Source organism: Furipterus horrens, unplaced genomic scaffold (assembly GCF_987537825.1).
Source record: "Furipterus horrens unplaced genomic scaffold, mFurHor1.1.pri manual_scaffold_6, whole genome shotgun sequence".
Taxonomy (NCBI): domain Eukaryota; kingdom Metazoa; phylum Chordata; class Mammalia; order Chiroptera; family Furipteridae; genus Furipterus; species Furipterus horrens.
Window position 1 is genome coordinate 63,061,554 of NW_028327176.1, and position 13,380 is coordinate 63,074,933.

The 13,380-nt window shown below is 38.7% G+C and overlaps 1 pseudogene; it reads left to right on the forward strand.

Moving 5' to 3' along the window:
• The first annotated feature begins 647 nt into the window (after positions 1–647).
• Positions 648–13,380, forward strand: part of LOC150006317 (THO complex subunit 1-like) — a 78,587-nt pseudogene continuing 65,854 nt past the window's right edge.

Genomic DNA, 13,380 nt, shown 5'->3' on the forward strand with positions numbered 1-13,380 from the left:
AAATGATTACAAAGCAAATAGCCATGTAACCAACACTCACATCAAGAAATAGAATTTTGCTAGTGTAACAAGGAGACATCTCCACCCTGGAAATGGGGGAGGGGTGCAAAAGTGGCAGTCCCACTGCAGCTGCTGAAATAGCATATATTACCCTGGAAATCAAGGCAGTGTACACTGGCCATGCAGGGGATTCTGTTGGAGCCTTTAAAAGCTGAGCAGAAACACTGCTCTTTTGGATTCCCCCCTCTTTCATACCTGCATGGGCCAGAGAGCCTGGGCTCCTGGCCTTAATGACTGAGTGGTTTGGGAACGTTTCCAGGGCTCTCTCAGTGCTCTAGGGCCTGCCTGGAGGTCAGTGGACTCAGGTAGGAGGGGAGTCAGCGTGGGCTGGCAGCTCCGGGAACTTAGCTGCAGGGCAAGCCCTTGCTCCTTCCCCACATGGGAAGCCGAGGGGGCTAACCTCGACCCTCCCCTTATGTGAAGCCATGGAGGTAGCCATCCGCCCACTGGCTAATCGCCTGCGGGCTCCTTCAGCAGAAGCCCTGGTCAGCTCCAGCAGCAGTATGTGGCCCACCAGCCAGAAGCCACATGTAGTGGCCACATGTAGTTCTCCAGTGGGGGGCCGGGGCAACAAGGCACATCCCGTCATGGCTCCGCTCTGCCTGCTCCAGCCCAGGCCGGACCGCCGACGCACTGTACATGTGGGGAAGGAGCCAGAGGAAGAGGTCAGTACCCCACAAGTAGGGAGCAGGACACGTGAATGAAGAGGACAGCACTTTAGGTGGGAGGAGAGGTTCCTGATACAACACTGAGCTGAGCTGGTAGAGGGTGGCCGAGTGATTTTCTCTGAGACCTTTTAAAAGAAACAGTCTTTGAGGCAGAAACCTACTATTATTTCAAGCTGTACATGCTTTAAATAAAGGATTCCTTTTCCTTTGCACTGGACTCTGTCCCCAGAGTTTTTGCCTACAGGTAGACCGCACTAGGACCGACCCCGCTGGCTGCTCTGGAACGGAATGAAGTTGTACCATAGCACCAATACTCCATAAATCTCTTGTACCACTCCCCAATTTGAAATCTTCATTCTGTTCACAGTTCGTCTCCTTTTATTACACCTATAGTTCTTAATTGAATTTTTAAAATAGAGACATCTTGTGTGTCTGATTTCTTCCATTCAAAATCAAGATTAATTCTTGTGTGTCTGCTTTCTGTTATTCAATATTATATCTAAACCTATGTGCAACTGATAATGACATTTGCTTGAATTCACCAAAAACAATGAGTTCACTAATAGAAAATTATTTATTAAATCTTTTTCTAGTCCCTGTGTGCCACCCTATTATTATCTAAAATATAATTTTGGCAAAACATACCTGAGAAAAGTTTGTTTTTGGAACATCCGTGGGTAAACTTTTTACCATAGATGGCTGTAGATTTAGGTACAACTACATACAAGAATAGTGAACTGGAAGATATATGAGTAGAAATTATTTAGACTGAAGCACAGAGAATAAAAGAAAATTATACATATTTTAGAATGGTGAAAATTTGATTATAGGTATATTTGTATTTCTAGTTAGATAACAGAAAAAGAACAAGGCAGGAGAAATATTGAATATTTAATAAAATAAAAATTTCCAAAATTAATTAAGCACATCAAGTCACAGAAGCACAAATCACTACAATCCTCAAGCAGTGTACTAAAATACACATACTATTGCAAATTAAAATCTTTTAGAAGTTAAATCTGTGGTGGATATTTGCATCCAGGAAGTTTGTTATACTCTTGGAGTCAACACCTGTGGCAGGGTGGACTAAGCTGAACAGGTCAGAGTGAGAGGTTGAACTTCAAAGCAATTTTAAAGGCTTCAGCCAACCCATGGTGATCTTGAGAGTGAAGGTAGTTCTTAAGAGATGTTCTGAATTAGAAGATAGGGGAAAGGTCTTTATATGTATTCATCAACCACACATTGAATATGAGTACCACCAGGAAGGGAGTGTAAGGTGAATTTTTTCTAAGAAGAAACCTAAAGACAGACTCAAAGGAAAATAATTAATTGCCAACACACTTAGGAGCTGGCAGAATGAGTGCTTCAGTCCTGGAAGAAAAATCATCTGGGTGGCACATACATCATCTAATACACACACACAAACATACCCAGGCACATTAGAAAAAATGCTGAAACCTGGCAAAGAGAATATTTTCAATTTATTTGAGTAAAAAGATTATTCACTTTGAAGGAAACATGTTTACACAATGAAATACTACTGAGATGTAAAACGGAGGGAAATATTACCTTTTGGGACAGCGTGGATGAACCTGGAGAGTATTATGCTAAGTGAAATAAGCCAGTCAGACAGTTACCATAGGATTTCACTAATATGTAGAATGAGGTAAACAAATCAAACAAACAAAACAGAAACAGACTCATAGAAACAGAACAGACTGACAGCTTTTAAATGGGAGGGCTGGGTGAAAAAGGTGAAGGGATTAAGCAAAAAATAGGTAAGTAACTCATAGATACAGACAATAGTATGGTGATTACCTGCAGAGAAGGGGGGGAAAGGAGGTGGAAGAGGGTATAGGGTAGTTAAATGATGACATACAGAAACTTGGCTTTTGGTGGTAAACACAATGCAACATACAGATGATGTATTATAGAACTGTATACTTGAAACCCATATAATTTTATTGACCAATGTCACTCCAGTAAATTCAATAAAAAAATTAAAAAAAAAAAAAACAAAAAAATGCAAAAAACACAGGCAACTGAATTCTCACTAAAAATTATAAAAATGAAAAAAATTGAAATACAGTTTCAAAGTATAGAAAAAGAAACGCTTGCAGCCTGAAAATCTATAATACAGAAAAAACATCCTAAAAAGTTAACATGAATTAAAACATCTGTAGACCAAAAACAGAGCACTTATGGCCAGGAAGGCAACACTAAAGGAAATATTAAAAGGAATTCCTCAGAAAAAAGTCCCATATAGAAAATCTCAGAAATCTGAGAAGGAATAAAATGTAAGAGAAGGAGCAAATAAGTAACTAGGAGTTGGTGATATTCTATTTTTTATATGGTAATCTTTACAAGAGTTTGTTCACAGTTTTAAAATACTTTGTATTTTTCAAGAATAAATTTTACAGTTTTCTATATGTATTTTGCACTTACATGACATACTGTTAAAATAAATGAGACCAATCTTGAATAACCTCAGGTAGACAAAACCATTTAAGCCATGTAAAGCAAAAGTCTAGTTTATTTGGTAAACAAAAGCAAAACTTAGGTTACTTCTTGTAAATACTTCTGATAATCATAAAATTTAAGTAATCATCCTAAAATTGTATAAGATAATCACTTTTAAACTACTCCCTACTCTCTGGAGACTCTCCCCTCTCCCATTGTAATATTCAATAATTATAAAAGATAAAAGTCTTCCAGACTTCTTCATTTTCAATTTATAAGCCATGGCAAAAATGTCATGCCTCTGATACCAGTTTCCATTTTGAAGTTTCCCTGGTCATAAATATTGTGTTTCTTGCTCAATAAAATAGTCATATCAAGTAAGTCTTTCTGAATTTTCTTCCAAGAACAAACGCACACTATACCTTTACATGTTGAATTCTTTGTTCTATTTTTTAAATAAATTTTTTAAATGAGTTGATGTTTACTCCTTTTCTATTTACTTATCATTGAATGTACCATCATGGTTTATGCCAATGTACAGAACTGCTGTATTTAACTTGATTTATTTTTTGTGTTATAAATATAACTATTCCACTCAACTTTTTAAATTGAGGTGCCCGTGAGAGAAAGGATCCATTGTTTTTCTTGTGTGTTTAACTTTCTATCACCAAATTTAAAGGGTTTCTTTCTTCCCATTTACACATCTGTGTAAGAATAGTCCAAAATTAAAGTGAAGAACACATGAATTGGGATGAGTGAGGAAAGGGGAGATGCAGTATCACCATCTGAGAAGAGTGCTCAAAGGTGAAAGGGAAGGAAGAATTCACAATTCCAGTCAATGAAAAGCCCGTTATTTTCTGCTGGAGATAAGCAGGGGTTATTTGGATAGAACATACTTCATACATTGCTTCAGGGTTTCATTTTAATTTTGTTTAGTTAAAATTTTCCTGATGTCTAGGAGATCATTGAGCACTAATTTTAGTTTCTATTGTCATTAACAAATTCCTCCTCCTTTTCTCTGAGTCAAGTTGGATGGTGGAGAGGTAAATGTTTCTTTCTGCTCTTACACTAGATAATTCCTTTACCCAATTTGATTGTGTATATGTGTCTTAATATGTCTCTGTGAATCATTTATAGTAAGGAAGCACGTAAACACATAATTTTTAAAATTCAGCTTGTTTTCATTACTGTAATGATAAGGGTATATTAACCTGAATAAATATAGCATTTGAATTTATTTAACCCTTTTCATCTAATAATACTATCACCAAATGTTTGATTAAGACTAGATTTTCCACATAAGTTTGCCTATACTACTTTTGTCTTTTAAACATCCTACTTTAAAGAAATAAAATAAGCCAATATTTTGCAAAGAGTTTTTTGTCACCCAAACCTAAATTGCTCACTATTATGAGTTATGAAATAGTTGTTGGGATGTCTGGCTTCACTTTGGTTTGCTACTGACAAACTTCTTGACAGGAAGCAATTCTCCTCACCCCTCTAAGCTTTAATTTTATTTTCTCATTAGGAAGAATGAGAGAATATTAAAGCGAATGATCTTATAGTTTCTTTTCAGCTCTAATACTCAAGCACTTTCATAAAGTGCTAAAGTTTGTTCCAGATTATAAAATAAGCTAGCAATAGAATTGGAAATAAAGCCCCAGAGATATATCTTTAGCTATAATAAGGTAACCTAGAGAAAAGAGAAATTTCATAAAAAAGAGAGAGTAGAAAAATAAATAAATCAAAGGTGAGTGGTAAGTAAAGTGAGTACAAAAATAAGAAAATTGTTTGAAAAACAGCCGAAGGTAACATAAGAAACACATGCTATGATTGCACAATTTCCCCCTTCTAATTTACATTTTCACAAAACCTAGATTATTCAATCCAACCATTCTTCTGTCTCTCCAAAGTTTTATGCAAATATCTGTCAAACCCAGAGTCCCTGTCACATTTAGGAACTCTCATTTCCCTTTATTTCTCTGCTCCCTCCCCAGAATCCTCTTGCACTGGAGATCTACGTTTTCCTTGCAGCCACACACACACCACTGTACACCTCATCTACCCATTTCCTAAACCTCGGCTGGTGTCGCCGTACAGAGAAAACCAATCTATAATACAACCACATCATAATTTTATTTTAAGGTAAATGCTTTTCATTATTGGGCTGTGACTCAGCAGGACTTGTATGAAGACTATAAAGCAATCACAACAGCACTATTTTGATGCAGCTGAATAAAGTGTGATGATAAAGTGGTATACAAGGATTAGAGGGGATGTGGTTACATTATCGACATAAGTGGCCAATATCCCTTATGAAAAAAATACTGGAATGAAGGCACAACCTGTGGGTTTTGCATTCTTCATACTTGACTTAATTAATTACACAATTCATGATCATTACTAACAATGACGTTTTCAGTTACATGAGCAAATACATTCATACTCCAAAAAACACATAAGAGAACACAATATAACAATATCAACAATTAAACTGCAGAACAACCACCATCTAGAATGACCTGAAATATAGCTGAATGAAATTCTACAACTAGGGAACTAGAAAAGAAGGCACATAAAGACTGGTAGGAGTAGTGCAGAAGGGGCTGGTCTCACACCCACATGTGACAGATAAGAATTGGGAGGGATAGCTTGGCTGTGGGAGACCTTCTGACCCACATCAGACCCCCAGGCCAGGATTCCAGTGCTTGGAAAGAGAAGTACCCATAACTTCTGGTAGTAAAAATGAACAGGAGGAAGTTCTGGCCAAGATGGAGGCATAGGTAGACATGCTGCATCTCCCTCCACAACCATAAGAAGGAATACAACCACCTCAAAACTAAAAACAACAAGAACTTCCAGGAAATTAAACTGCATGGAAGTCCAACAACCAACGATATAAAAAAGTAATACTCATCCAGACAGGTAGGAGGGGGCAGAGCTGGGGTGGAGAGGATGCGGTATGGTGGCAGTGGTGGTGGTGGTCACAGCAGCAAGGCAGTAGCTGTGCCAGGTCATTGCAAAGTGCAGTTACACATTTTTAAAGTTGGGAGGGACACATGGGAAGTGATCCCAGCCCTAGACCAAACCTTGCAGCTCACAGTTCCAGCACCAGAGAAAACAAAAGCCTCATTGCTTCTGATGGTGTAAACCAGAAAGGGTTGTAGCAGCAGAAGAAACTGCCAGTCTCTCAGCAGAGTTTACTTGTTTAAAGGGCCCCCAGGGTCCTAGAACATTTGCAAACCAACCCACTCTGGGAACCACAAGCAGGGCAACAGCTAGAGGGATATCAGTCTCTTTTGGGAAGTGGGAGAACTGCTTGGAAATGGGACAAATGCTAAGCAAGTGGCATTGTTCCCTCTCAGACCCCTCCCCCACATACAGTGTCACAACATGGTGAAACGGGTCACCCTGTAGACAAATACCTAAGGCTCTGCCCCTTACAACATAACAGGTGTGACAGCTCTGTCTAAGACACAGAGGCAAACACAGGAGGCTGTCATGTTGAGGAGACAAAGAAATATGGCCTGAAAAAGGGAACACGTCAAGGTTTCAGTGGGAGAACTAAGCGACAAGGAGGTAGCCAACATAACAGATTTAAAGTTCAAAACACTGTGATAACAATGCTTACAGACTTGACTGGCATGCTTGATTATGGCAAACACATAAGGGAAGAAGTTAAGGCTATACTAAGTGAAATGAAGGAAAACCAATGGTGAAGGGAAGGAAGCTGGGGTTCAAATCAACAATGTGCAACATAAGGAAGAAATAAACAGTCAAACAGTACAGAATAAAGAAACAAAAATTGAAAATAATGAGGAGTGGCTTAGGAACCTCTGGGACAGCTTTAAATGTGCCAATATGTGAATGATAGTGGTGTCAGAAGAAGAAGAGGAAGAGCAAGAAATTGAAAACTCATATGAGAAAAAATGAAGAAAACTTCCCTAATTTGGGGAAGTGAATAAACATGCAAGTCTAGGAAGCACAAAGAACCCCAAACAAGCTAGACCCAAAGAGGACCACACCAAGACACATCATAATTACGATGCCAAAGGAGAAAGATAAAGAGATAATCTTAAAAGCAGCAAGAGAAAAGCAGAGAGTTACCTACAAAGGGGTGCCTATAAGACTATCAACTAATTTCTCAAAAGAAACTTTGCGGGCAAGAAGGGACTGGTGAAGAAGTATTTAGTGATAAAAAGCAAGGACTTACAACCAAAATTACTCTATTCAGCAAAGCTATTATTTAGAATGAAATGACAGAAAAAGTGCTTCCCAGACAAGGTAAAGTTAAAGGAGTTCATCATCACCAAGTCATTATTATATGAAGTGTTAAATGGATTTATTTAGGAAAAAGGTCAAAACTATGAACATTAAAATGACAACAAACTCACAGCTATTAGCTACAGAATCTAAAAATTAAAAACCAAAACAAATTAAACAAACAACTAGAATAGAAACAGAATCATAGGTTTGGGGATTCTTTGGAGGGTTATCGGTTGTGAGGGGAAAGGAGGTGAAATGGGGAAAAGGTGCAGGGATTGAGAAGCATAATTGGTAGGTACAAAATAGACAAGGGGATGTTAAGAGTAATATAGGAAAGGGTAAAACCAAAGAACTTATATGCACAACCCATGGACATGAACTATGGGGGGTAGGGTTGCTGGAGGGAAAGAGGATACTGGAAAGAGGAGAGCAAAGGGGAAAAACCATTTGGGACAACTGTAAAGGCATAATTAATAAAATATACTTTAAAAAACAGTGAGAATGGAAGCTGCAGGAGATGAAGATCTTCTGGATCCCCACAGTTCCTACTAAAGGCTCATACACAGACTTACTCAGACTCATTCCCTCTGATTCCAGTATGGGGGAAACAGCTTAAAAGGCACCAGAGACTACAGAGAGGAACTGAATTGTCCAGTATCAGAGAAGATCTGGGTGGCAGCTTTCTCCCAGAGAGAAGTGCTGGCAAAGGCCATTGTTCTTTTTGTGAGACCCCCCCCCACCTAATACATACACAGAGCCAGTAAATGAGTGCCATATCTGAGTCTCCATGAACTCAGCTGACACTGCTAGCCCTGCCTGATGATTCTCTTAGGTCCAGCTCCACCCAACTTTCAGGTCCACCTAAGCTGTTTTCAATGGCTTTTAAACCACACCATGGCCAGTCTTGGCTCAGGCTTCAGGTTTTCCTAAAATCTCTCAAACAAGCAATATTTGGCCTCAGTATGCTCTGTGCCTCTCTCTAAATGGCCCCAGGCCCAGCACTAGCAACACCCAGCCTTTGTTCAGAGGTTGGCTCCAGCAGAGCACCTAAATAAAGCCCAGCACAAGTAGCAGCTACTTGCACATCACTTTGTAGCTTATGTAAGGTGGCCCAAGGCAGCACAAAGGCAGTGACTTGCACATAGGCAATGACCTTCACTTCCTGGGAGGCCTCAAAGCCAGTGTACCCAATAAACAGCTTCAGATCACATCAAAGCACCACCACTAAACCACCTCTATAAGCGACACGCTGAGCGGTGAAGTTAGTGAGCACCAGAACCCTGCTGAAGTAAGTCCTGCTCTGCCATCTGGACACTTACAAAGGTGATGCAACAGTTTGTTTGAGACTGTAGAGTTAAGTCTACATTTTTTCAGATCTTTGATCCATATATAAGTCTGTCTCCCAATGACTGCCTGTGAGGAAGTGGTACTTGACCTAGATGCCCAATCATTTAGAAGGCCTAAAATATAAAGTAACAAAGACACTTCTATTTGAGTAGGAAGATGTTGAGATCATAACAATTTCAATAGTTAAAATGTACAGTCACTTATCTACACTATTTATGAAAATGCTATATTCTCAAATAGAATTATAGAAGGATCTTATCCTACTTCCTGAAAAAAAGTCAACATTTACATGGCACATTTATTTTAGGATAAAAAATAATATCTTGAGTATAAAATTTTATTTATTTAACTAGTTCTTCAGTATGTTTATGTTTAAACATTTTATTTCTCCATTTGTTATTGTTCAGATAAAGCAGCATTAACAACTCTGAAAGATAGTTTTTCATTCAGCCACTTAGAAAGCAAACAATGGGAAGTGTCACATAACCATTAAAAGAGATCTTTTTCTTTTTAATGAAACTGATAAACTTTTTTTTTCTTTTTTCTTTTCTCCTTTTCTAGCTTATTTTGGGCCTAGAACAGGTTTCTTTGAATATTAAAACTGAATTTAAAGAAAAATGTGAAGTTATAGCACAGGATATACAGCACTGAAATGATAGCATACAAAATTACTAACATTAGGGCAAAAGCAATGGGCAAGGTTATTCTAACCAATGGACACAATAAGTGTAAGAATCAAGAAGCATGGACTTGGGACAGGAGCTGAGTATGAAGCAGATTCAATATGGTTGGACACACAATGCAAGATGGAGAGGTTGGAGGGTCAAATGGCCTGGTGAGTCAGGTTAAAGGTCTTAGACTTCATCCTGAGGGTAATGGGAGGCCACTGCATTCATCTGACCTAGACTGTAAGCATCTCGAGAGCAGGGCATTATTTTTATTGATAAAGTCTTAATAAATATTATTACTAAGTTATTATTTTCTTCCAGAAAATCACATGACTTTAAAGAGAGATGTGATATGTATATATATAATTGCATATATATATATATATAATTGCGAGCTAAGTGTCGCTGGTTCGATCTTCCAGTCAGGGCACATCAGAGAAGGAAAACTCTGACTCCAAAAAACCTCCGCTGCCTTGCGGCATACCTCTTCAGGGGAAAGGCTAAGGGAGTAAACCCCAACAGAAAATCCGGAGCCGGAGTCCCTAAGGCGGTTTGACGTTGTAGTCAACACCGGCAACTCCTGCGGCACACCTGAAGCCAAGCTGTATTGACTCCGTCTTTCCCTTGGACCCTTCAGCTGCGAAGAGAGGGGGGGTCTGCTGCATGGGCAACAGCAGACCCTCCATATCACCCTGCCCAGGCTCTGTAGCTTCAGCTTCACTGGAGAGGACACTCCAGCGTCATCGCAAGATGTTGATTCAACACGGGAGGAGACAGATACCGTGTCACTCCCGAGTCAGACTGCACAGCCATTCTCAGCGGTGCAGATAGACTCTTAAGAAGCTACACCATCGTCTCTCGAGACAGACGGCTGCCGACGACGACGACATATACATGGTCTGTCCAGAAGGTATCCAGCCATGTAATATACAAAATAGAGACATTTATTGAAGAAGATACAAGATACAAGAAGCATTGTACACAGGACAAGAACACCTCAGTCCCCTTCAAAGTAGGCATCTTGAGACTTCACATAGTCCTAATTGCCATCAGCTGCCCCTGTCATATTTTCCTGAATCTCATCAATGATCTCAAATCTCTTCCTTTTCAAAGGTGATTTCAGTTTTGGGAAAAGCCAGAAGTCACAGGTCACCAAATCTGGGCTATAGGGGAGCTGAGTTACCTGGTTGATTTGATGTTTTGCCAAAAAACTGCAGAAGATGTGACACGTGTGCAGGCACATTGTTGTGATGAAGCTGCCGATCACCAGTTGACCATGGCTGGGGCCTTCTGAATCACCAAATAGTTTTTATGCAGGAATGTTCAAACTTAATGCAAAATTTGATGCAGAGTTGTTGTTCTGCTCATTCAGTTATTTTAAATGTGACAGCCACACATACGCATGCTCACTCAGTGGAATCTACAGACCCCACTGACTAGTACAGTGAAGCTGTCATTGTTCAAACATGAGCATTATAGTGCACTCTGGTTGGCTGTCATGTTGCATCGATGTCACTCAAACTGTTCATTTTATATTAACATTGGCTAGACTTTTTCTGGTGTGTCTATATATATACACACACATACATATTATATATAGGAATGAATAAATTATATATAAACCTACATATGCATATGAGTCAAATTTATTATACCACATGGTTGTTTTACTCCCTACAAGTTAAGAAGGCTCTTTTTATAAATAATTGAACAAAAATTAAAATAATAATATTACACATTGAAATTATATAAACTTTTATTTCCAATATCCAAAAAGTACAATTTCATTGGAATACAGCCTGCTCATTATTTATGAATTGTTCTTTATTGCTTTCACATTATAACAACAAAGCTGAGTATGACTCACAAATCCTAAAATACTTACACGAACCATTATCAGGCAGGCTTGCCAATCTCTGATATAAAACAAATACCCACACTACCTATGCATTGCTTTCTTGCTGTGCTTTAGTTCCTACAGCCAGCTGCTCAGTTTATGCTTTTTTCATTCTATGTACCTACCCTAGCTCTATTGTGCATTAGTTGCACTTCTCTGATATTTTCATTCATTGATGGTAGAAATCAGGCTTTTCCTGGGATTGTGAGGAAAACATTCCAAGGACCCATGCCCAGGGATTGTGATGTGACATGGTTTATTTGGGTAGAAATCTGTCCCTGGATTTCCAATGTCCCATCCCTCTCCATATCACTATAGAAAAAATTCAACTCTGTCCTTAGCAAGGTTAAAGCAAAAGCCAGTGTTCAGAGTTTTTGCTTCATATTAAAGCTTAGTCTTTGGAGACCATGTAGTCTGCTGTGTGTCCCAGTAATGCTAGAACTGCATGTTCACCTGCTCCCAGATGAGAGAGCATGTGAATGAATGGGATGAGTTCAGGTCACAAGTAAGGCAGGGGTGTGCTTCTTTGTTCCCCTGGGATTACATGAGCTTGACTTTGGGACACACACAGGTGATTTTTCAAAATAGCCAATCAACTTCTCATGCTTTTACAAGCTTTTTGATAAGTCCACCTTCTAGTTAGACTGACAGGCCTCTGTGGTCAAGCAGTTCCCTCTGCCCACTATAATTCAGTACAGTATTCCCTTGTTTATCATGGGTATTATGTTCTAGACCCCCTCCCCCCGCGATAGGTGAAAATCTGAGAAGTAGAAACCTTACATTTATTTTAGTATTTATATATATTTTAAGGCTTTATAAACCCTTCCCATACTCATATAAACCATTCCCAGTCCCTTATTAACCTTTTCTACTCCCTTATTGACCTTTTCCACACTTCTATACACACTACTTATGTTCTTAAACATATTCTACACTCTTAAACCTACATAACTTTAACAACATACAGTACCGCAAAATCCTGCAATATAGCAAAAAATCCGCAATACATAATTAACTATAATGTTTTTAAAAATCCCGCAATACAGTGAGGCTGCGATAAGTGAACCATGATATAGAAAGGGACTACTGTACTGCCTGGAGCAGGGAGTGGAGGAGTATTAATCCCCTTGGTAGAGAAATGCTATAATCCCCTGGAGTGTGAAGCTGTAACTTCCTGGTGAAGTAAACAGGCTTATGCTCCCCGGTTTATTAAACTCAATGTCTAATTCCCTTTGCTCCCTTTTTTTAGTAGTAACTAGTTAATTGACTACAATAACACATATACAAACTTATTTCAATCTAGCTCAATTATAGTTCTTATCTTCCTTCCATGATGACCTTTATTCCTTATTTATATGTGAACACTATTCTCAACTTCTACTTTTCCTCAGTTAACATCCCTTCCCTAGAAAAAGTGCTGCTTATTAATAGAATATATTTATTTTATAATTTTTCTAACTAATAAAATTGAGGGGAACAGAATTTGCCACCCTGAACATGCCCCTTTTTTTGAGATATTATGTTAAGCTGGTTACTTTAAAGAAACAAAAGACTCAGAAAGAAATATGGATCCTCCCCATTACCTGCCTGGAGAAATTCAGACAGAAAAACCTGTTTAAAGGAAGGGAGCTCTCACCTTAGCTAAATATAAACTAAGTGTGACTGACAGAGAAGAGCCTAGCAAAGTTCATTTGCTGGTCTCCTTTCTGTGTTCCATTGTTTCTGGATGACCTAGCAAGAATTTGTTTAGCCAGTGCTTGGTCTTTCTCATTTTCCTGGAATTATTGAGTAATTTGTCTTTGAAATCCCAGATCCCTGCATCCCTCTCTTTAGTCCAGAAAGGCATAGAATCCTTAATTGACTAATGTGTCCCTTGGTCCCCTATTCTTATTATATGTCACTTTGTGTACACATATAATAAACGGGTATTTTCTTCTGTCATTCTGTCTCGTCTATTTGATTATTAGATCAGTCTGAAGATCTTAAAAAGGCACACTCTCAGACTCAATATCAG